This window comes from Cetorhinus maximus, unplaced genomic scaffold (assembly GCF_964194155.1).
Source record: "Cetorhinus maximus unplaced genomic scaffold, sCetMax3.hap1.1 HAP1_SCAFFOLD_1952, whole genome shotgun sequence".
Classification (NCBI taxonomy): Eukaryota; Metazoa; Chordata; class Chondrichthyes; order Lamniformes; family Cetorhinidae; genus Cetorhinus; species Cetorhinus maximus.
In genome coordinates this window covers 11055-34080 of record NW_027597892.1, presented here as the reverse complement: position 1 = coordinate 34080, position 23026 = coordinate 11055, and the positions used below count along the sequence as shown (strand labels likewise).

General features: G+C 50.0%; 1 long non-coding RNA gene across 1 annotated transcript; it reads right to left on the bottom strand.

Annotated features, from left to right (window-relative positions):
• Positions 1 to 830: 830 nt before the first annotated feature.
• Positions 831 to 4283, bottom strand: LOC144676812 (uncharacterized). The gene is made up of 3 exons (XR_013575429.1): positions 4096 to 4283; positions 2162 to 2264; positions 831 to 944 (listed from the first exon to the last, which is right to left on the bottom strand). It is a non-coding gene; the product is annotated as an uncharacterized LOC144676812 (long non-coding RNA).
• Between the last annotated feature and the right edge of the window lie 18743 nt (positions 4284 to 23026).

Sequence of the window (23026 nt, the reverse complement as noted above, 5' to 3'; positions counted from 1 at the left end):
CATTCGTCTCACCAGCCCTTCAGCTACCCCTCACTCCCAACCCCACCCCCTCACTCCCAACCCCACCCCCTCACTCCCAACCCCACCCCCTCACTCCCAACCCCACCCCAACACTCCCAACCCCAGCCCCACACTCCCAACCCCACCCCCACACTCCCAACCCCACCCCCTGACCCCCTCACTCCCAACCCCACCCCCTCACTCCCAACACCACCCCCTCACCCCCTCACTCCCAACCCCACCCCCTCACTCCCAACCCCACCCCCTCACTCCCAACCCCCCCCTCACTCCCAACCCCACCCCCACACTCCCAACCCCACCCCCACACTCCCAACCCCACCCCCTCACTCCCAACCCCACCCCCTCACCCCCTCACTCCCAACCCCACCCCCTCACTCCCAACCCCATCCCCTGACCCCCTCGCTCCCCTTCCCCACCCCTACTCCCTTCACCCCCTCGCCCCCTCACCCCCTTTACCCCATCACTCCCCTCTCCACCACCTGACTCTTCAACACCCCTCCCTGCCCCCTTCCCCTTTCCCATCCCCCTCACCCCCCCTTCCCATTCCTCACACCCCTGCCCCTCACACCACCCTGCCCCTCACACCCCCCTGCCCCTCACACCCCCCTGCCCCTCACCCCCCTGCCCCTCTCACCCCACCCCCCTGCCCCTCACACCCCCTGCCCCTCACCCCCCCTGCCCCTCAACCCCCCTGCCCCACTCTGTTTAGATATTGAGATGTGCAGTATGAAGACAATGATTCGATTGAAGATTGGAGAAATTCTTTATTCAGGGATGAATCTGGGTAGCAGGGTTGAGATTTGCTGGGGAGTGTTAGGTTGACAGATTGATGAGCCACAGGGGGATGGAGATGGGGATCCTTTCACTCGCCCACATTCTCCTGCATCGACCCGAAATGCTAGTCTTTGGGTTTAGGACAACAGCTGCGAAAGAGAGAAAATGGAGTCAGTTTGAGAAATGTCCTCAATGTTGAACATTGGGGTTAAACATTGAACATTGGGGTTGAACATTGGGGTTGAACATTGGGGTTGAACATTGGGGTTGAACATTGAACATTGGGGTTGAACATTGGGGTTGAACATTGGGGTTGAACATTGGGGTTGAACATTCAGGTTGAACATTGGGGTTGAACATTGGGGTTGAACATTGGGGTTGAACATTGGGGTTGAACATTCAGGTTGAACATTGGGGTTGAACATTGGGGTTGAACATTGGGGTTGAACATTGGGGTTGAACATTGGGGTTGAACATTGGGGTTGAACATTGGGGTTGAACATTCAGGTTGAACATTGGGATTGAACATTGGGGTTGAACATTGGGGCTCAGAGCAATGGTTGTGGCATCTTCACAAACCCCATCTTTTTCTCATTCTTGTTCACTTGAATGAATTTCACAGTAAAACTGCTTCACTCCTTAACCCCTCGATCTCACTCTCCCTCTGCCCCTCTGTCACTCCACCTCCCTCTCTCTCTCTCTCTGCCTCCCTCTCCCCCTCCTGTGATGTGACAGACAGTCCTGGGCTGTTCTTCAGTTTGAGCCTGGGTTTAGTGGGAGTTGGTGGGGAAGTGGGTAGTTACAGGTGGGTTTGTCATGGTAATGTGACCGGTGACAGATTCCCCTCCATCTTGTCTAGTTTGTAGCTCTCCCCAGTCCAACCCCAGGACAGTTGGAGAATGGGGTCATCTAGTGGATTTCTAGCTTCAATCTATTCAGCCCCCTCCTGCTCTGTGACTGGGTTCACAGTTCATTTAGCCTCAGGACACTGCATCAGGGCATATGATTAGCCAGGGATCAATATCATTCCAACTCTCTCTATCTGGACTCACACATGAGGAGGGGGCTTTCAGTTGGTGTCAGAGCCCATGACTGTTCACAATGAAAGAGTGAGACCCTGGGACACAAGTTCCAAACTAACGAGAGGCTGTGGGGGGAGGACAAGTGATAAACACACTGAATAAACTCCACACAGGCACCAATGAACCTCCTCATATCAGGGGACCAGCCAAGAGTGCAGGGGTCAGAGGTTGAAAGTGGGGGACAAGAGAAAGTGGACAAACAACTGGAAAATTACACATGAGGGTATGGGTGACAATTATTGATTTTTTGTGTCGGTCGGTGTATGTTTCATGTGTTCACTTACAATAATCCGTCACCACAATTGTCTCCATCCACATCCATAATCTCGTCAACACATGAGGACAACTGGCAGTGACCGGCACCTCCAGCACATTGAAGCATAGACGCTGGGAAAGAGAGAAATAATACCAGAGATCAAAGTGTGAAAAACATCAAAAACCTCCAGGATAGGTACAGCACGGGGTTAGATACAGAGTAAAGCTCCCTCTACACCGTCCCCATCAAAAAATCCCAGGACAGGTACAGCACGGGGTTAGATACAGAGTAAAGCTCCCTCTACAATGTCCCCATCAAACACTCCCAAGACAGGTACAGCAGGGGCTTAGATAAAGAGTAAAGCTCCCTCTACACTGTCCCCATCAAACACTCCCAGGACAGGTACAGCACGGTGTTAGATAAAGAGTAAATCTCCCTCAACACTGTCCCCATCAAACACTCCCAGGGCAGGTACAGCACAGGGTTAGATACAGAGTAAATCTCACTCTACACTGTTCCCATCAAACACTCCCAGGACAGGTACAGCACGGGGTTAGATACAGAGTAAAGCTCCCTCTACACTTTCCCCATCAAACACTCCCAGGACAGGTACAGCACGGGGTTAGATACAGAGTAAAGCTCCCTCTACACCGTCCCCATCAAACACTCCCAGGACAGGTACAGCACGGGGTTAGATACAGAGTAAAGCTCCCTCTACACTGTCCCCATCAAACACTCCCAGGGCAGGTACAGCACGGTGTTAGATAAAGAGTAAATCTCCCTCAACACTGTCCCCATCAAACACTCCCAGGGCAGGTACAGCACAGGGTTAGATACAGAGTAAATCTCACTCTACACTGTTCCCATCAAACACTCCCAGGACAGATACAGCACGGGGTTAGATACAGAGTAAAGCTCCCTCTACACTGTCCCCATCAAACACTCCCAGGACAGGTACAGCATGGGGTTAGATACAGAGTAAAGCTCCCTCTACACTGTTCCCATCAAACACTCCCAGGACAGATACAGCACGGGGTTAGATACAGAGTAAAGCTCCCTCTACACTGTCCCCATCAAACACTCCCAGGACAGGTACAGCATGGGGTTAGATACAGAGTAAAGCTCCCTCTACACTGTCCCCATCAAACACTCCCAGGACAGGTACAGCATGGGGTTAGATACAGAGTAAAGCTCCCTCTACAATGTCCCCATCAAATACTCCCAGGGCAGGTACAGCGTGGGGTTAGATACAGAGTAAAGCTCCCTCTACACTGTCCCCATCAAACACTCCCAGGACAGGTACAGCACAGGGTTAGATACAGAGTAAAGCTCCCTCTACACTGTCCCCATCAAACACTCCCAGGACAGGTACAGCACGGGGTTAGATACAGAGTAAATATCCCTCTACACTGTCCCCATCAAACACTCCCAGGACAGGTACAGCACGGGGTTAGATACAGAGTAAAGCTCCCTCTACACTGTCCCCATCAAACACTCCCAGGACAGGTACAGCACTGTCACTGTCGCCTTTTACTGGTCCCTCCTGATGAAATGGTGCCTTTGATCTCTTAGTGATGATTGTTTAGACTTTAGGAAGCAGCTGGATCCTCAGACATGTCACCCACGGAATACACTTTGGGCTCCTGTTTTCCTGCATTGTCCAATTGCCTGGGACTCTGCAGTCCAATCCTGCCTGGAGCTGTGTGCAAAGATCTGCACATCACTGACAGCTCAGGGGGCCTGATATCTGCCCACCTTCCAGCTGCCTGCTGTGGGTCACTGAGACTGACACACGGGGTGAATCTGGCAGCCTCTTCCCCATCCCACGTGTCTCACTCAGTGCGACCTGCATCCTGCCATTAGACTGAGCTCACTGGTGAGCAGAGTCAGGTTCTCTCCCCAGACGGGCAGTTTTTGCCGGGCCTGGTGGTTGTGTGGGGGGCTGTGGGTTCCAGTCCTTACCGTCAGCATCTGGCATCTGCTGGGCCACCAGCAACATAACCAGGGTGAGGAGCAGCAGCTTCATGTTGGAGTCTTCAGTTCCAAGTGTGGTCAGCCTCTGGTTCTGAGAGGTGAATGGGGATGTAAACACCTGAGACATTTTTATATCCTGACTGAGGAGGAACTAAAAACAAATTGATGATCCTGGGGGTATATAGAATAATGAGCAGAAAGCACCGGGGAGATTCCCGATATCTGGAGATTTGCCACAATCGACCCATTTCCTGCTGGTCCACATTACTCCAAACCATCAGGGCAGCTTTTACCACCTATCACTGGGGGGGGAATTCACCAGCCAAACAATAGGAATATTCAACTCGATTACCAACAACGTTAACACCAGTTAAACAAATAGCTGTGCAGGGAGGAGCACAGAGCAGAAAGAATCGAAAAGCAGAAACAGGTTAGACAGTGACAGCTTAAAACTCATGTCGATGGCTCCAATTACACGGCAGTAAACATTTCATTAACTTTTATCAGGATTTACGTGATACTGGATAAAATCATTTCCAATTGATTAACAAACATTTCCATGCTCCTGAACTCTTCCAAAACTCCAACGCCCATGTCGTAACCCACATTAAACACCATTCGCACAAACCCCCTGTGCACACTGACCTACATCAGCCCCGGTCAAATAACATCTTCATTTTAAAATCCACATCCTTGTTTTCAAATCCCTCCATGGCCTCTGCCCTCCCTGTATCTGTAATCTCCTCTAGACATATAACCTGATAGGTACCTGGGTGTAAACCTGCATCAATCATTGTAAGCTCAACACTGTCCCCATCAAACACTCCCAGAACAGGTACAGCACGGGGTTAGATACAGAGTAAAGCTCCCTCTACACTGTCCCCATCAAGCACTCCCAGAACAGGTACAGCATGGGGTTAGATACAGAGTAAAGCTCCCTCTACACCGTCCCCATCAAACACTCCTAGGACAAGTACAGCATGGAGTTAGTTACAGAGTAAAGCTCCCTCTACACTTTCCCCATCAAACACTCCCAGGACAGGTACAGCCTGGACTATGTATACAGCAGTCTCTGGATGCCTTTAATTTTGTTTTTGAGTTGTGAATATCTGTGTCCGGTGAATGTTCTGGCCATTTTGGTGCATTATTGAATTGAGTTTTATTGGTACTGTGTGAGCTGGGTGTGAGGTGTGTTTGATGTAGTGTTTAGCTGCACAGGTACTTGGTGTAACATAACCAGGCTGTCAATCCCGGTGAGAGAGAGTCAGGTTGACAGTCCGTTTGGTGTGGCTGAACTTAGGAACATATGAACAAACAAAATAGGAACAGGAGTAGGCCATTCGGCCCCTCGAGACTGCTCCATCATTCAATTTCGATTTCCACATTCCCTTCTACCCCCGATAACCTTTGATTCCCTTACCTAACAAGAATCTATCTACCTCTGCCTTAAAAATATTCAATGACCCCGCCTCCACCACCTTCTGAGGCAGAGAGTTCCAAAGTCAAACAACCCTCTGAGAGAAAAAAATTTTCTTCATCTCTGTCCTAAAAGGGCGACCCCTAATTTTAAAACAGTGTCCCCTAGTTCTGGGCTCACTCACAAGAGGAAACATCCTTTCCACGTCCACCTTGTCAAAGCCGTTCAGGATCTTGTAAACTTCAATCAAATCACCCCTCACTCTTCTAAACTCCAGTGGAAACAAGCCCAGTCTGTCCAACCTTTCCTCATAAGACAACCCACTCATTCCAGGTATCAATCTAGTAAACCTCCTCTGAACCGCCTCCAATGCATTTACATCCTTCCTTAAATAAGGAGACCAAAACTGCACACAGTATTCGAGGTGCAGTCTCACCAATGCCCTGTATAACTGAAGCATAACATCCTAACTTTTATAAAAGCAAAATACTGCGGATGCTGGAAATCTGAAATAAAAACAGAAAATGCTGGAAAAACTCAGCAGGTCTGACAGCGTATGTGGAGAGAAACAGAGTTAACTGTTTAAGTCCACGTGACTCTCCTTCAGAGCTAAAGAGTCGAAATGTGATGGATTTCATACTGGTTAAGAGGGGGTGGAGCAGGTTGAGGAAAATAGGTCAGGGATAGGTGGGAGCTCAGGGGAGATTGACAAAGATGTCATGGACACAAGACAAAGGGGTATTAATGATAATGTTAAAGACTAAAGAAGGTGCTGATAGTGGCGTGAATGTAAGAGAAGAACAAGGGTCAGCGTTCTGTGAAAGAACAACATGGAACAGATGGCCAAGGACGGACATGTGGGCAAGAGAACAGGGTGGAGTGTTGAAATGGCGAGCGACAGGGAGGTCTGGGTAATGCTTGCGGACAGACCGCAGGTGTTCTGCAAAGCGGTCACCCAGTCTGCGTTTGGTCTCTCCAATGTAGAGGAGACCGCATTGGGAGCAACGAATGCAGTAGACTAAGTTAGGGGAAATGCAAGTGAAATGCTGCTTCACTTGAAAGGAGTGTTTGGGCCCTTGGACGGTGAGGAGAGGGGAAGTAAAGGGGCAGGTGTTGCACCTTCTGCGGTTGCATGGGAAGGTGCCGTGGGAGGGGGTTGAGGTGTAGGGGGTGATGGAGGAGTGGACCAGGGTGTCCCGGAGGGAACGATCCCTGCGGAATGCCATCGGGGGGGTGAAGGGACGATGTGTTTGGTGGTGGCATCATGCTGGAGTTGGCGGAAATGGCGGAGGATGATCCTTTGAATGCGGAGGCTGGTGGGGTGATAAGTGAGGACAAGGGGGACCCTATCATGTTTCTGGGAGGGAGGAGAAGGTATGAGGGTGGATGCGCGGGAGATGGGCCGGACACGGTTGAGGGCCCTGTCAACTACCATGGGTGGAAAACCTCGGTTAAGGAAGAAGGAAGACATGTCAGAGGAGCTGTTTTGGAAAGTGGCATCATCAGAACAGATGCGGCAGAGGCGAAGGAACTGAGAGAATGGGATGGAGTCCTTACAGGAAGCGGGGTGTGAGGATTTGTGGTTGAGGTAGCTGTGGGAGTCGGTGGGCTTGACCCTCTGCTGGTCCTGCCGGTGGGACAGGACATACCCAGGGATGGTGTTGGTGGTGCCTGGGGCACTATCTGTGTTAGGAAATAGAAATATCTTAAGTAAGTTGTACTTGTATTTGTGAGTGTTAGGAATGAGTTTTAGCTTTAAAGTTTAAGTTTGATCATTATTTCTGTGTCTTTGTGTTAAAAAAGATCAAATGGAGTTGTAGTTTCACTTTAAAAAGGTGCTTGCATTTCTAGTGAGATGTTTACGACCCCTATAAAGTGAAAGGAAACACACAAGAGTAGGAAGAACCTAGCAATGGGCGGGCGGGGGGGGTGCGATAGGCAGGTTTCTCCCAAAGACACACAGATAGAAGAAGAAAGACAATAGTTTGTTTTGGAAGGTGTCTGAGTTCAGTTGGTGTGAAAGTGTGTGCTGGACAGGCAGCTGTGAAGCAGAAACAACCTAAAAGTAGGACAGAGAGCAAGGCCCAAGCTAAGAAAAACCCCAAAAGTCCAGGGGAGCGGAAGAAGAGAAAGTCCAAAGAAGACCTTCTAGTTAAAGGAAGGACAGGAAGCTGGGAAAAGGTCCTGTTAAGTGAAGTTAAGAGTGAGGGTCAGAGAGAAAGGCTCCAAGCTCCAGATTTAAAGTGAGAACAGCTTGAAAAAGGCAAGAAGGTTCAAAGAGACACCTGAAGGTCGGTAACTCTTTGCGATGGGCATATGAAGCAGTGGTGTCCTGTGAAGGCTGAGTTGGTGAGAGAGTGTGTGTGGAAGACAGCTTGAGTACATGTGGTGACCCAGGGCAGAGGAAAATCAGAAGGAGAGCTTGAAACCCTGGAGCTGATTCCTTGCGGAAAGTGTCTGAGTGAAACCATCAGTTTGGGAGAAGATTCCAAAGTGAGCTCTTGGAGAGTGAAAGTTGGAAACCCTCATGTGAGAGACAGGGTTCAGTGAGACTGGCTAACTCACAGTGTAACAAGCATCTGGAGGGGATTTATGAGAGATCCATAGCATCTGTCTGGGGTGGCATCTGTCACTTGGTTTCAGAGTGTGGTGTGTCTAACCACAGGTCACCTATTGGTTTACATGGACTGAGCACTTACTGTGAACATTAGAATATAAGATAGCTTTTGCAAACTTGTGTTATCCTTACAAATCTGTATATATCTGTAAAGGTTTAGCTGTGGGTGAAGGAGTATTGTAATATAGTTCATCTTTACTTGTTGAATCAATGTTTTATTCTTTTGTTAAAAGTTCAGTAGCTGACTCCTGTGCCTCTGCTCAGTAGCCACTCTCCCCGTATCTAAACAAACAAAATAAAAGTCAGGGTCTATCAAGCAGGGTTGCACTCTGGGATCAGGCTTGTTCCAGGGTTACCTCAGCTGGGATCATAACAAGATGCAGACTGGGTGACCGCTTTGTAGAACACCTTCGGTCTGTCCGTAAGCATGACCCAAACCTCCCTGTCGCTTGCCATTTTAACACTCCACCCTGCTCTCTTGCCCACATGTCTGTCCTTGGCCTGCTGCATTGTTCCAGTGAAGCCCAACGCAAACTGGAGGAACAGCACCTCATCTTCCGACTAGGCACTTTACAGCCTTCCGGACTGAATATTGAATTCAACAACTTCAGACCATGAACTCTCTCCTCCATCTCTACTTCCTTTTTAATTCAATTTTTAAAAATTGCTCATTATTAATTTTTATTTATTTACTCATTTTTTAAAAATCCTTTTACCCCAAACCTTCCCCCACCCCCACAGGGCCCTCTCTCACTGGTTTTGATGTTGTGCTTGCTGTTGGTTAGCTATTAACACATTCTGCCACTATCAGCACCTCCCTTAGTCTTTAACACTCCCATTGACACTCCCTTTGTCTTGTCTCCATGACACCTTTGCCGATCTCTCCTTAGTCCCATCTCTCCCTGACCTTCTATCCTGCTTCACCTGCTCCACCCCCTCTTAAATGGTACAAAACCCATCCTTACTTTTATGTTCAATTCCTCTCATAATAAAGGATAACATTCTATTAGCCTATTTAATTATTTGCTGTACCCGCATATTAACTTTTTGTGACTCATGCACTAGGACACCCAGATCCTTCTGCAGCTCAGAATTCTGCAGCCATTCCCCATTTAAGTAATACTCTGCTTTTTCATTCTTCCTGCCAAAGTGAACAACTTCAGATTTTCCCACATTAAACTCCATTTGCCAGATTTTTTTCCCACTCACTCAACCTATCTCTATCCATCTGCAACCTCCTCATGTCCTCTTCACAATGTACTTTCCTACCTATCTTTGTGTCTCTTTCAAATTTAGCTACCATGCCTTCACTCCCCTCATCTAAGTCATTGATGTAAATTGTAATAAGTTGAGGCCCCAGTACAGACTCCTGTGGGACTCCACTCATCATATCCTGACAATCAGAAAAAGACCCATTTCTGCAAACTCTCTGCTTTCTGCCAGCCAGCCAATCCTCTATCCATGTTAATATGTTACCCACTACACCATGAGCTTCTATTTAATAATAGAATCTCTATAATCTTTGATGTGGCACCTTATCAAATGCCTTCTGGAAATGCAAGTACAGTGTGTCTACACACTCCCCTTTATCCACTGCGCATGTTACTCCTTCAAAAAAACTCCAATAAATAGGTTAAACATGATTCCCCTTTCACAAAACCATGCTGACTCTTCCCAATTGCCTTGGGTTCTTCTAAGTGCCCAGTTGTAACCTCTTTAATAAATTGGCTCGAACACCTTCCCCAGGACAGACATCATGTTAACTGGTCTATAGTTTCCTGTTTTCTGCCTCCCTTCTTGAACAGAGGGGGTTATATTTACTACTTTCCAATCTGATGGAACCTTTCCAGAATCTAGTGAATTTTGGAAAATTAACACCGACACACCTACTACCTCATTAGCCGCCTCTTTTTAAGACCCTAGATTGAAGTCCATCAGGACCCGGAGACTTGTCAGCCCCACAGCTCCATCAGTTTGCTCAGTACTGCTTCCCTAGTGATTATAATTTCACCAAGTTCCCCTCTCCCTTCCACCTCCTGATTTACACCTATTACTGGAATGTTTTTTGTATCTTTTACAGTGAAGACTGAAACAAAATATTTGTTCATTACATCCAACATTTCCTTCTTATCTAGTGTTAACTCTACATTCTCGCTCTCTAGAGGGCCAACATTCACTTTATTTACTCTTTTCCTCTTTAAATACCGATCGAAACTCTTGCTATCCGTTTTTACATTTCTAGCTAGATTCTTCTCCTACTCTAATTTCTTTCTCCTGATTAACCTTTTAGTCATTCTCTGATGTTCTTTATATTCTGACCAATCTGTCCTCCGCTCATCCTTGCGCAGTTATATGCTTTTTCCTTAAGTTTGATGCTTTCCTTAACTTCTTTAGTTAACCACAGATGGTGGGTCCTCCCCTTAGAAGTCTTCTTTATAGTAGGAATGTACTTATTCTGACTATTCTGAAATATCTCCTGAAAAGTCTGTCACTGCTTCTTTATTGATCTATCCCCTTGCCAAGTAACCCTGTTTACTTCAGCTAGCTCAGCTTTCATCCCCACATAGTTGCCCTTATTTAAGTTTAAGATACTAGTCTTAGACCCACTCTTCTCCCTTTCAAATTGGATGTAAAATTCAACCATATTGTTGTCTTTGCTACCTAGAGGTGCCTTTACTCTGAGGTCATTAATTAATCCTGTCACGTTACACAATACCAAGTCTAATATAACCTGCTCTCTGGTTGGTTCCAGAACATGCTACTCTAAGATACTATCTTGAAAGAATTCTATGAAAGTCTTCGTCCAGGCTACTACTGCCAATCTGATTTTTTCAGTTTGTGTAGATTAAAACCACCCATGATTATTGCTGTCCCTTTATCACAAGCACACAATATTTTCTCTTGAATACTTTGTCCTACACTGTGGTTACTGTTAGGGGGCCTGTAGACCACTCCCACTAATGACTTTTTCCCCCGACTATTCCCCATCTCCACCCAAACCAATTTTACAACCTGATCTCCTGAAACAAGGTCATCTCTAACTATTGCACCAATTCCCTCTTTGATTAACAGCGCTACCCCTCCACCTTTACCGAGCTTCCAATTCTTCTTGAATGTCATGTACCCTTCAATATTAAGGACCCAATCATTGTCGACCTGCAGCCATGTCTCTGTAATTACTATCAGATCATATTTATTTACTTCAATGTGGGCCATAAATTCATTTACTTTGTTATGAATACTACACGCATTCAGACACAGAGACTTTAGTTTTGTCTTTTTGTTATCTCAGTAACATCTAGTCTTGAATATTGGTATATTCTTAGGTTTTATCTCTCTGTTCCTTCCTGCTATTCTATGATCCCCATTTCCCATATGACTATTATGGTGCCCTCCCTTGAATCTATCCCTTGATTTGTCACACATACCCAAGTTTGATCTCTCACCTCCCCCCACCCCACCCCCCCACCCTGTTTAGTTTACAGCCCTCTCTTCTTCCCCAGTTATGTGATGTGCGAGGACACTGGTCCCAGCACAGTTCAGGTGTAAACCGGCCCAACGATACAGCCCCCACTTTCCCCAGTACTGATGTCAGTGCCCCACAAACCGGAACCCACTTCTCCCTCACCAGTCTCTGAGCCACACATTCATCTCTCTGATCTTATTTGCCCTGTGCCAATTTGCACATGGCTCAGGTAATAATCCAGGCACCGGGCAGGTAACACAGCCGCCTGGACTCCTGCTTTTTGCTGCAGAGAACAGTGTCAATCCCCCTCACTATATTGTCCCCTACTACCACTACATTCCTTTTTGCTGCCCCTACTTGAACGGCCTCCTGTGCCACAGAGCCATGGCCAGTCAGCTCATCCACCTTGCAGACTTCGCTTTCATCCACACAGGTTGTGAGCACCTCAAACCTGTTTGACAATCGCAAAGCCTGAGGCTTCCCCCCCACTGTCTGCTCGGTCCCATTACCTGCCTCACTGACAGTCACATCCTCCTGTCCCTCACTGCTGACCAAAACACCCCTACCTATGAGGCGTGACTGTCTTTTGGAGCCAGGCAGACATTCTGGCTGGTGCCAAATTGAAGTGAATGAGGAAATGAAATGACAGAAAATTCCCCTTCTCCAGTTACTGGTTCGAACCTGCAGCCTGAGACTTGCTCCACCTAATGAGCTGGATTCCCCTGGATCATGATCAGACAGGGATTGTTTCGAGGCTGGGTTATCCCAGGCACCAATGTGTCTGCAATGTCCAAACCATTTTCACAGAGGGTTAACCATCACAACAGTTACCTCCGATTGAAAATAACAGTTTACACTTAAATAGTGAGCACAGGAGCATTTACTAAATAAAATCTGACACTGAGCTATGATATTAGGGGAGGCGATTGTATAGTGATATTGTCACTGGGCGAGTAATCCAGAGAACCAGGGGAATGCTCTGGGGACCTGGGTTCAATGGTGGAATTTGAATTCAATAAAAATCTGGAATTAAAATTCTAAGGAAACCATTGTCGATTGTTGTAAAAACCCATCTGGTTCACTAATGTCCTTTCACTGATGAATCAGTGCTCCTCCATGTTGAACACCACCTGGAGGAAGCACTGAGGGTGGCAAGGGCACAGAATGTACTCTGGGTGGGGACTTCAATGTCCATCACCAAGAGTGGCTCGGTAGCCCCACTACTGACCGAGCTGGCCGAGTCCTAAAGGACATAGCTGCTAGACTGGGTCTGCGGCAGGTGGCGAGGGAACCAACAAGAGAGAAAAACATACTTGACCTCATCCTCACCAACCTGCCTGCTGCAGATGCATCTGTCCATGACAGTATCGGTAGGAGTGACCACCGCACAATCATTGTGGAGATGAAGTCCCGCCTTCACATTGAGGATACCCTCCATCGTGTTGTGTGGCACTACCACCGTGCTAAATGGGATAGATTTCGAACAGATCTAGCAACTCAAGACTGGGCATCCATGAGGTGCTGTGGGCCATCAGCAGCAGCAGAATTGTACTCGAACACAATCTGTAACCTCATGGCCCAGCATATCCCCCACTCTACCATTACCATCAAGCCAGGGGATCGACTCTGGTTCAATGAAGATTGCAGGAGGGCATGCCAGGAGCAGCACCAGACATACCTAAAAATGAGGTGTCAACCTGGTGATGCTATAACACAAGACTACTTGCCAAACAGCATAAGCAGCAAGTGATAGACAGAGCTAAGCGATCCCACAACCAATGGATCAGATCTAAACTCTGCAGTCCTGCTACATCCAGTTGTGAATGGTGGTGGACAAGTTAACAACTCACTGGAGGAGGAGGCTCCATAAATATCCCCATCCTCAATGATGGAGGAGCCCAGCACAACAGGGCAAAAGATAAGGCTGAAGCATTTGCTACAATCTTCAGCCAGAAGTGCCGAGTGGAAGATCCATCTCGGCCTCCTCCTCCCCAGTCTTGGTTCAAACATGGACAAAAGAGCTGAACTCCCGAGGTGAGGTGAGAGTGACTGCCCTTGACATCAAGGCTGCATTTGACCGAGTGTAGAATCAAGGAGCCTAGCAAAACTGGAGTCAATGGGAATCAGGGGGAAAACTCTCCGCTGGTTGGAGTCATACCCAGCACAAAGGAAGATGGTTGTGGTTGTTGGAGGTCAGTCCTCTCAGCTCCAGGACATCACTGCAGGAGTTCCTCAGGGTAGTGTCCTCGGCCCAACCATCTTCAGCTGCTTCATCAATGACCTTCCTTCCATCATAAGGTCAGAAGTGGGGATGTTCGCTGATGATTGCACAATGTTCAGCACCATTCACAACTCCTCAGATACTGAAGCAGTCCATGTCCAAATGCAGCAAGACCTGGACAATATCCAGGCTTGGGCTGACAAGTGGCAGGTAACATTCACACCACACAAGTGCCAGGCAATGACCATCTCCAACAAGAGAGAATCTAACCATCACCACTTGATGTTCAATGACATTACCATCACTGAACCCCCCACTATCAACATCCTGGGGGTTACCATTGACCAGAAACTGAACTGGACTTGCCATATAAATACTGTGGCTACAAGAGCAGGTCAGAGGCTAGGAATCCTGCTACGAGTAACCCACCTCCTGACTCCCCAAAGCCTGTCCACCATCTACAAAGCACAAGTCAGGAGTGTGATGGAATCGCCCTGATCTTACCTCTGGAGTTCGCCTGTTTTGTTTGCTCCTGGCTGGGTGAGTCCAGAACCACGGACAGAGTCTCAGAATAAGGGACAGGCCATTTAGGACTGAGATGAGGAGGAAGTCCTTCACTCAGAGGGAGGTGAATGTTTGGAATTCTCTACCCCAGGGGCCTGTGTTTGGGTATGTTCAAGTCAGAGATTGACAGATTTCTAGATAGTAAATACATGAGGGGAAACGGGGATAGTGCTGGAAAATGGACTTGAGGTTGAAGATCGGCCATGAGTGGTGGAGCAGGCTGGAGGGGCTGAATGGCCTACTCCTGCTCCTATTCTCTGTGTGCTGTGTTCACAAGGTCTACCTGCTCTGGGTGCAGCCCTCCGCCTGGCCTCTTGATCACGGCCCCCACCCTCCTGGGCCTCAACTCCCCACCCCCACACTTAGCCATTGTGGGTTTTTGGGCTTTGGGGGCTGCCTGTAGTTCCAGTCCCGGCCACTGCTGCCGCTGGCGCTGTGGGGCCACCGATGGGCTGGCAGCTCTCGGGGGCGGGACTTCCACCAGATTGAGGGGCAGAATTCCCGTCTGCAACCAATGGCTGCGGAGCCGCTGGGATCGGCGGGAGGGGAGGGGCTGTGTCCCCCATCTGCCCTTTTGGTGGTTTTCTGTCTTATTTGATATAATTGTTGAGGGATTTGTATGAGGAATATTAATGGTTATAATAAAAGAACAAATTTAACTTTGAGCTAAACCTTGTGTCGTTTTTTACTCTTTATAAATCCTAAATCCCAAGGGGGAGGTGGGGGGTGGGGGAACCTCTTACAGGATTTTGGTGATTGCAGCAGGACTTTATGGTCAGGAACGAAATGCTGGACAGGGTCAAGGGCGCGGACCCCTGGATGGAGGGTCGGACGCCCGGGATGTGTTGGCAATGTAACCGGAGTAGCGGCGTTGGGAATGATGCTGCCCGACATCTCCCAGGAGAGACTGTGAAACATCACAAACAATCAGAGGAAAAGGCACCTCAGTTACTGTGTTTGTGAAAATAAATCCAGGTTCTCGTGGATTAGGACGGGAGAGAAGGAGAATCAGGAAACTGGGCAAGTGACAGAGAGACTGGAGTGAATCGGCCGATGGGTGAAATGATGAAAGGGCAGGAGAGGAAAACGCAGGAAGAAATGTTGAGGGAGACAGTGGAGAACCTGCATTGTCAGCTCACCGAGAGGAAAAGGGAGCGTCAGGGTCAACCTGAGAGAAACACCAGGAATTTGGAGAGGGCCGAGAAGCCTGAGGGGTAGTTGAAGGATATTAAGGTGGCCTAGAGGGTAGATCAAAACCAGGCACATGAAAAGCCGTCCACGGGCCCTGTGAGGAGGAAATTGGTCAGTGGCCCGAGTGTACTCCCGGACCAGGCCTATGGCCTGTCTTATGGCACTGAGGGAAATTGGGAAAGACTGGGATGAGGATAGAAAGGAGCCCAATGATGGGGCCCAGTATAGTGAGTGTCGGCTGGGTCCCAAGGACCAGGGACCACCCAAGCTGATGTGACCCCCTGTGCCCCCGCCCCAGGAGGCAGTGGTCCGGTGTTGTTGCAGAGCAACAATGTGGTCACCGATACGGCCCCTCAGTTACTGGACATTCTGGCCTGTTTGCTGAAGCTGAATGGGGGGCGTCTCTGCCCATTTCCCTATCACAGAGCAGACGGCGGGAATCACAGAGCAGACAGCGGGAATCACAGAGCAGACAGCGGGAATCACAGAGCAGACAGCGGGAATCACAGAGCAGACAGCGGGAATCAGAGAGCAGACAGCGGGAATCACAGAGCAGACAGCGGGAATCACAGAGCAGACAGCGGGAATCACAGAGCAGACAGCGGGAATCACAGAGCAGACAGCGGGAATCACAGAGCAGACAGCGGGAATCACAGAGCAGACAGAGGGAATCACAGAGCAGACAGCGGGAATCACAGAGCAGACAGCGGGAATCTCGGAGCAGACAGAGGGAATCACAGAGCAGACAGCGGGAATCACAGAGCAGACAGCGGGAATCACAGAGCAGACAGCGGGAATCACGGAGCAGACAGCGGGAATCTCGGAGCAGACAGAGGGAATCTCGGAGCAGACAGCGGGAATCACAGAGCAGACAGCGGGAATCTCGGAGCAGACAGAGGGAATCACAGAGCAGACAGCGGGAATCACAGAGCAGACAGCGGGAATCACAGAGCAGACAGCGGGAATCACGGAGCAGACAGAGGGAATCACAGAGCAGACAGCGGGAATCACAGAGCAGACAGCGGGAATCAGAGAGCAGACAGCGGGAATCTTGGAGCAGACAGAGGGAATCTCGGAGCAGATAGCGGGAATCATGGAGCAGACGGGAATCACGGAGCAGATGGGAATCACGGAGCAGACAGCGGGAATCGTGGAGCAGACAGTGGGAATCACAGAGCAGACAGCGGGAATCTCGGAGCAGACAGTGGGAATCACACAGCAGACAGCGGGAATCTCGGAGCAGACACCGGGAATCACAGAGCAGACAGCGGGAATCACGGAGCAGACAGTGGGAATCACACAGCAGACAGCGGGAATCTCGGAGCAGACAGCGGGAATCTCAGAGCGGACAGCGGGAATCACAGAGCAGACGGTGGGAATCACAGAGCAGACGGCGGGAATCACAGAGCAGACGGTGGGAATCACGGAGCAGACGGTGGGAATCACAGAGCAGACGGTGGGAATCACAGAGCAGACGGTGGGAATCACGGAGCAGACAGCGGGAATCACAGAGCAGACAGCGGTAATCATGGAGCAGACAGCGGGAATCTCAGAGCAGACAGCGGGAATCTCGGAGCAGACAGCGGGAATCACAGAGCAGACGGCGGGAATCACAGAGCAGACGGCGGGAATCACAGAGCAGACGGTGGGAATCACGGAGCAGACAGCGGGAATCTCGGAGCAGACAGCGGGAATCACGGAGCAGACAGCGGGAATCACAGAGCAGACGGGAATCACGGAGCAGACAGCGGGAATCTCGGAGCAGACAGCGGGAATCGTGGAGCAGACAGTGGGAATCTCGGAGCAGACAGAGGGAATCTCGGAGCAGACAGAGGGAATCACGGAGCAGACAGCGGGAATCGCGGCGCAGACAGTGGGAATCTCGGAGCAGACAGAGGGAATCTCGGAGCAGACAGAGGGAATCACGGAGCAGACAGCGGGAATCTCGGAGCAGACAGCGGGAATCTCGGAGCAGACAGTGGGAATCACACAGCAGACAGCGGGAATCTCGGAGCCGACACCGGGAATCACAGAGCAGACAGCGGGAATCTCGGAGCAGACAGCGGGAATCTCAGAGCAGACAGCGGGAATCTCGGAGCAGACAGCGGGAATCACAGAGCAGACAGCGGGAATCACAGAACAGACGGCGGGAATCACAGAGCAGACGGCGGGAATCTCAGAGCAGACAGAGGGAATCACGGAGCAGACAGCGGGAATCACGGAGCAGACGGTAATCTCGGAGCAGACAGCGGGAATCACGGAGCAGACAGCGGGAATCTTGGAGCAGACAGCGGGAATCTCGGAGCAGACAGCGGGAATCTCGGAGCAGACAGCGGGAATCACAGAGCAGACAGCGGGAATCACAGAGCAGACAGCGGGAATCTCGGAGCAGACAGCGGGAATCACAGAGCAGACGGCGGGAATCACAGAGCAGACGGCGGGAATCACAGAGCAGACAGCGGGAATCACGGAGCAGACAGCGGGAATCACAGAGCAGACAGCGGGAATCTCGGAGCAGACAGCGGGAATCACAGAGCAGACAGCGGGAATCATGGAGCAGACAGCGGGAATCATGGAGCAGACGGCGGGAATCACAGAGCAGACGGCGGGAATCACAGAGCAGACAGCGGGAATCACGGAGCAGACAGCGGGAATCATGGAGCAGACAGCGGGAATCTCGGAGCAGACAGTGGGAATCATGGAGCAGACAGCGGGAATCTCGGAGCAGACAGTGGGAATCATGGAGCAGACAGCGGGAATCTTGGAGCAGACAGCGGGAATCACGGAGCAGACAGAGGGAATCACGGAGCAGACGGGAATCTCGGAGCAGACAGCGGGAATCGCGGAGCAGACAGCGGGAATCACGGAGCAGACGGGAATCTCGGAGCAGACAGTGGGAATCATGGAGCAGACAGCGGGAATCTCGGAGCAGACAGTGGGAATCACACAGCAGACAGCGGGAATCTCGGAGCCGACACCGGGAATCACAGAGCAGACAGCGGGAATCACGGAGCAGACAGCGGGAATCTCGGAGCCGACACCGGGAATCTCGGAGCAGACAGCGGGAATCTCGGAGCAGACAGCGGGAATCTCGGAGCAGACAGCCGGAATCACAGGGCAGACAGCGGGAATCTCGGAGCAGACAGCGGGAATCTCAGAGCAGACAGCGGGAATCTCGGAGCAGACAGCGGGAATCACAGAGCAGACAGCGGGAATCACAGAACAGACGGCGGGAATCACAGAGCAGACAGCGGGAATCACGGAGCAGACAGCGGGAATCTTGGAGCAGACAGCGGGAATCTTGGAGCAGACAGCGGGAATCACAGAGCAGACGGCGGGAATCACAGAGCAGACGGGAATCTCGGAGCAGACAGCGGGAATCATGGAGCAGACAGCGGGAATCACGGAGCAGACGGGAATCTCGGAGCAGACAGCGGGAATCATGGAGCAGACAGCGGGAATCACGGAGCAGACGGGAATCTCGGAGCAGACAGCGGGAATCACAGAGCAGACAGCGGGAATCTCGGAGCAGACAGCGGGAATCTCGGAGCAGACAGCGGGAATCACAGAGCAGACGGCGGGAATCACAGAGCAGACGGGAATCTCGGAGCAGACAGCGGGAATCATGGAGCAGACAGCGGGAATCACGGAGCAGACGGGAATCTCGGAGCAGACAGCGGGAATCACGGAGCAGACAGCGGGAATCACGGAGCAGACGGGAATCTCGGAGCAGACAGTGGGAATCATGGAGCAGACAGCGGGAATCTCGGAGCAGACAGCGGGAATCGTGGAGCAGACAGCGGGAATCTCGGAGCAGACAGCGGGAATCACAGAGCAGACAGCGGGAATCTCGGAGCAGACAGCGGGAATCACAGAGCAGACGGCGGGAATCACAGAGCAGACGGCGGGAATCACAGAGCAGACAGCGGGAATCACGGAGCAGACGGGAATCTCGGAGCAGACAGCGGGAATCACGGAGCAGACAGCGGGAATCACGGAGCAGACGGGAATCTCGGAGCAGACAGCGGGAATCACAGAGCAGACAGTGGGAATCTCGGAGCAGACAGTGGGAATCATGGAGCAGACAGCGGGAATCTCGGAGCAGACAGCGGGAATCGTGGAGCAGACAGCGGGAATCTCGGAGCAGACGGCGGGAATCACGGAGCAGACAGCGGGAATCTCGGAGCAGACAGCGGGAATCTCGGAGCAGACAGCGGGAATCTCGGAGCAGACAGCGGGAATTCATGTAAAGGCAAAATACTGCGGATGCTGGAAATCTGAAACAAAAACAGAAAATGCTGGAAAAACTCAGCAGGTCGAACAGCCTCTGTGGAGAGAGAAACAGAGTTAACGTTTCGAGTTGGTTTGACTCTTCTTCAGAGCTAAAGAGAAGTAGGAATGTGATGAAATTTATACTGTTTAAGTGGTGGGGGAGGTGAAGCTGGATAGATGGTCAGTGATAGGTGGGGGGCAAAGGGGAGATTGACAGGGATGTCATGGACACAAGGTGAATGGGATGGAGTCCTTACAGGAAGTGGGGTGTGAGGAGCTGTAGTCGAGGTAGCTGTGGGAGTCGGTAGGCTTGTAATGGATATTGGTGGACAGTCTATCACCAGAAATTGAGACAGAGAGGTCAAGGAAGGGAAGGGAAGTGTCAGAGATGGACCATGTGAAAATGATGGAGGGGTGGAAATTGGAAGCAAAATTGATAAATTTTTCCAGGTTCAGACAAGAGCATGAAGCAGCACCGAAGCAATCATCGATGTACCGGAGAAAGAGTTGTGGGAGGAGGCCGGAGTAGGACTGGAACAAGGAATGTTCCACATACCCCATAAAGAGATAGGCATAACTGGGGCCCATGCGGGTACCCATAGCCACACCTTTTATTTGGAGGAAGTGAGAGGAATTTAAGGAGAAATTGTTCAGTGTGAGAACAAGTTCAGCCAGATGGAGGAGAGTAGCGGTGGATGGGGATTGTTCGGGCCTCTGTTTGAGGAAGAAGCTAAGGGCCCTCAGACCATCCCGGTGGGGGATGGAGGTGTAGAGGGATTGGACGTCCATGGTGAAGAGGAGGCGGTTGGGGCCAGGGAACTGGGAATTGTTGATATGATGTAGGGTGTCAGAGGAATCACGGATGTAGGTGGGAAGGGACGGGACAAGAACCAAAGCATCACAGAATCACACAGTGCGGAAGAGGCCATTCGGCCCATCAACAGCGGCACCGACACGTGAGAAACACCTGACCTACCTACCTAATCCCATTTACCAACACTTGGCCCATAGCCTTGAATGTTATGACGTGCCAAGTGCTCATCCAGGTACTTTTTAAAGGATGTGAGGCAACCCGCCTCCACCACCCTCCCAGGCAGCGCATTCCAGACCGTCACCACCCTCTGGGTAAAAAAGTTTTTCCTCACATCCCCCCTAAACCTCCTGCCCCTCACTTTGAACTTATGTCCCCTTGTGACTGACCCTTCAACTAAGTGGAACAGCTACTCCCTATCCACCCTGTCCATGCCCCTCATAATCTTGTACACCTCGATCAGGTCACCTTTCAGTCTTCTCTGCTCCAACGAAAACAACCCAAGTCTATCCAACCTCTCTTCATAACTTAAATGTTTCATCCCAGGCAACATCCTGGTGAATCTCCTCTGCACCCCCTCCAGTGCAATCACATTCTTCCTACAATGTGGCAACCAGAACTGCACACAGTACTCCAGCTGTGGCCTCACCAAGGTTCTATACAACTCTAACATGACCTCCCTACTTTTGTAATCTATGCCTCGATTGATAAAGGCAAGTGTCCCATATGCCTTTTTCACCACCCCACTAACATGCCCCTCCGCCTTCAGAGATCTATGGACACACACGTCAAGGTCCCTTTGTTCCTCAGAACTTCCTAGTGTCATGCCGTTCATTGAATACTTCCTTGTCAAATTACTCCTTCCAAAGTGTATCACCTCACACTTTTCAGGGTTAAATTCCATCTACCACTTATCTACCCATTTGACCATCCCGTTTATATCTTCCTGTAGCCCAAGACACTCAACCTCACTTTTAACCACCCGGCCAATCTTTGTGTTATCTGCAAACTTACTAATCCTACTCCCCACATAGTCATCTATGTCGTTTATATAAATGACCATTAAAGGGGACCCAGCACAGATCCCTGTGGTACGCCACTGGACACTGGCTTCCAGTCATTAAAGCATCCTTCTGTCATCACCCTCTGCCTCCTACAACTAAGCCAATTTTGAATCCACCTTATCAAATTACCCTGTATCCCATGTGCCTTTGGCTTCTTTATAAGTCTCTCTTGTGGGACCTTGTCAATGGCTTTGCTGAAATCCATATAAACTACATCGGCTGCACTACCCTCATCTACACACCTGGTCACCTCCTCAAAAAATTCAATCAAATTTGTTAGGCATGACCTCCCTCTGACAAAGCCATGCTGACTATCCCTGATCAAACCTTGCCTCTCCAAGTGGAGATAGATACTCTCCTTCAGAATTTTCTCCAATAGTTTCCCTACCACTGACGTGAGACTCACTGGCCTTTAGTTCCCTGGCTTATCTCTACAACCCTTCTTAAATAGCGGAACCACATTAGCTGTTCTCCAGTCCTCTGACACCTCCCCCGTGGCCAGAGAGGAATTAAAAATTTGGGTCAGAGCCCCTGCGATCTCCACCCTTGCCTCCCTCAGCAGTCTGGGACACAAATCATCCAGACCTGGAGATTTGTCCACTTTTAAGCCTGCCAACACCTCCAATACCTTGTCACTCCCTATATCAATTTGCTTAAGAACCTCACAGTCTCTCTCCCCGAGTTCGATACCTTCATCCTCATTCTCTTGGGTGAAGACGGACGTGAAGTATTCATTCAACACTCTAGCGATGTCCTCTGGCTCCACCCATAGATTGCCCCCTTGGTCCCTTATGGGCCCTACTCTTTCCCTGGTTATCCTCTTCCCATTGATGTACTTATAGAATATCTTAAGATTTTCCCTACTTTTACCAGCCATAGACAAAATCCTGGAATCTGGCCATTGGAACTATAATTAGTTCATCTCGAGGGGAAGAATGGGCCATTCAAACCTTTCTCAACCTCAGAGCCAGGTGCTCTTCTCAGGTCTTTCAAGAGTGAAATGAGGAAACACTTCCCCACACAATGGCTGGTAGGAGTTTGGAACTGGCTTCCACAAACGGCAATTGATGGTGGGTCAATTGTTAATTTTAAATCTGAGACTGAGATTTTTGTTAACCATTGATATGAAGGGATATGGACAAAAAAGGCAGGTTTATGGTGTTAGATCATTGATCAGCCATGAGCTCATCGAATAGTGGAACAGGATTGAGGGGCTGAATGGCCTCCTGTTCCTCAGAGTGGGGCAGGAGCAGTTTGGGAGTTGAGCTGTGTGACTCTGGCCTGTCCAGCTGCTCA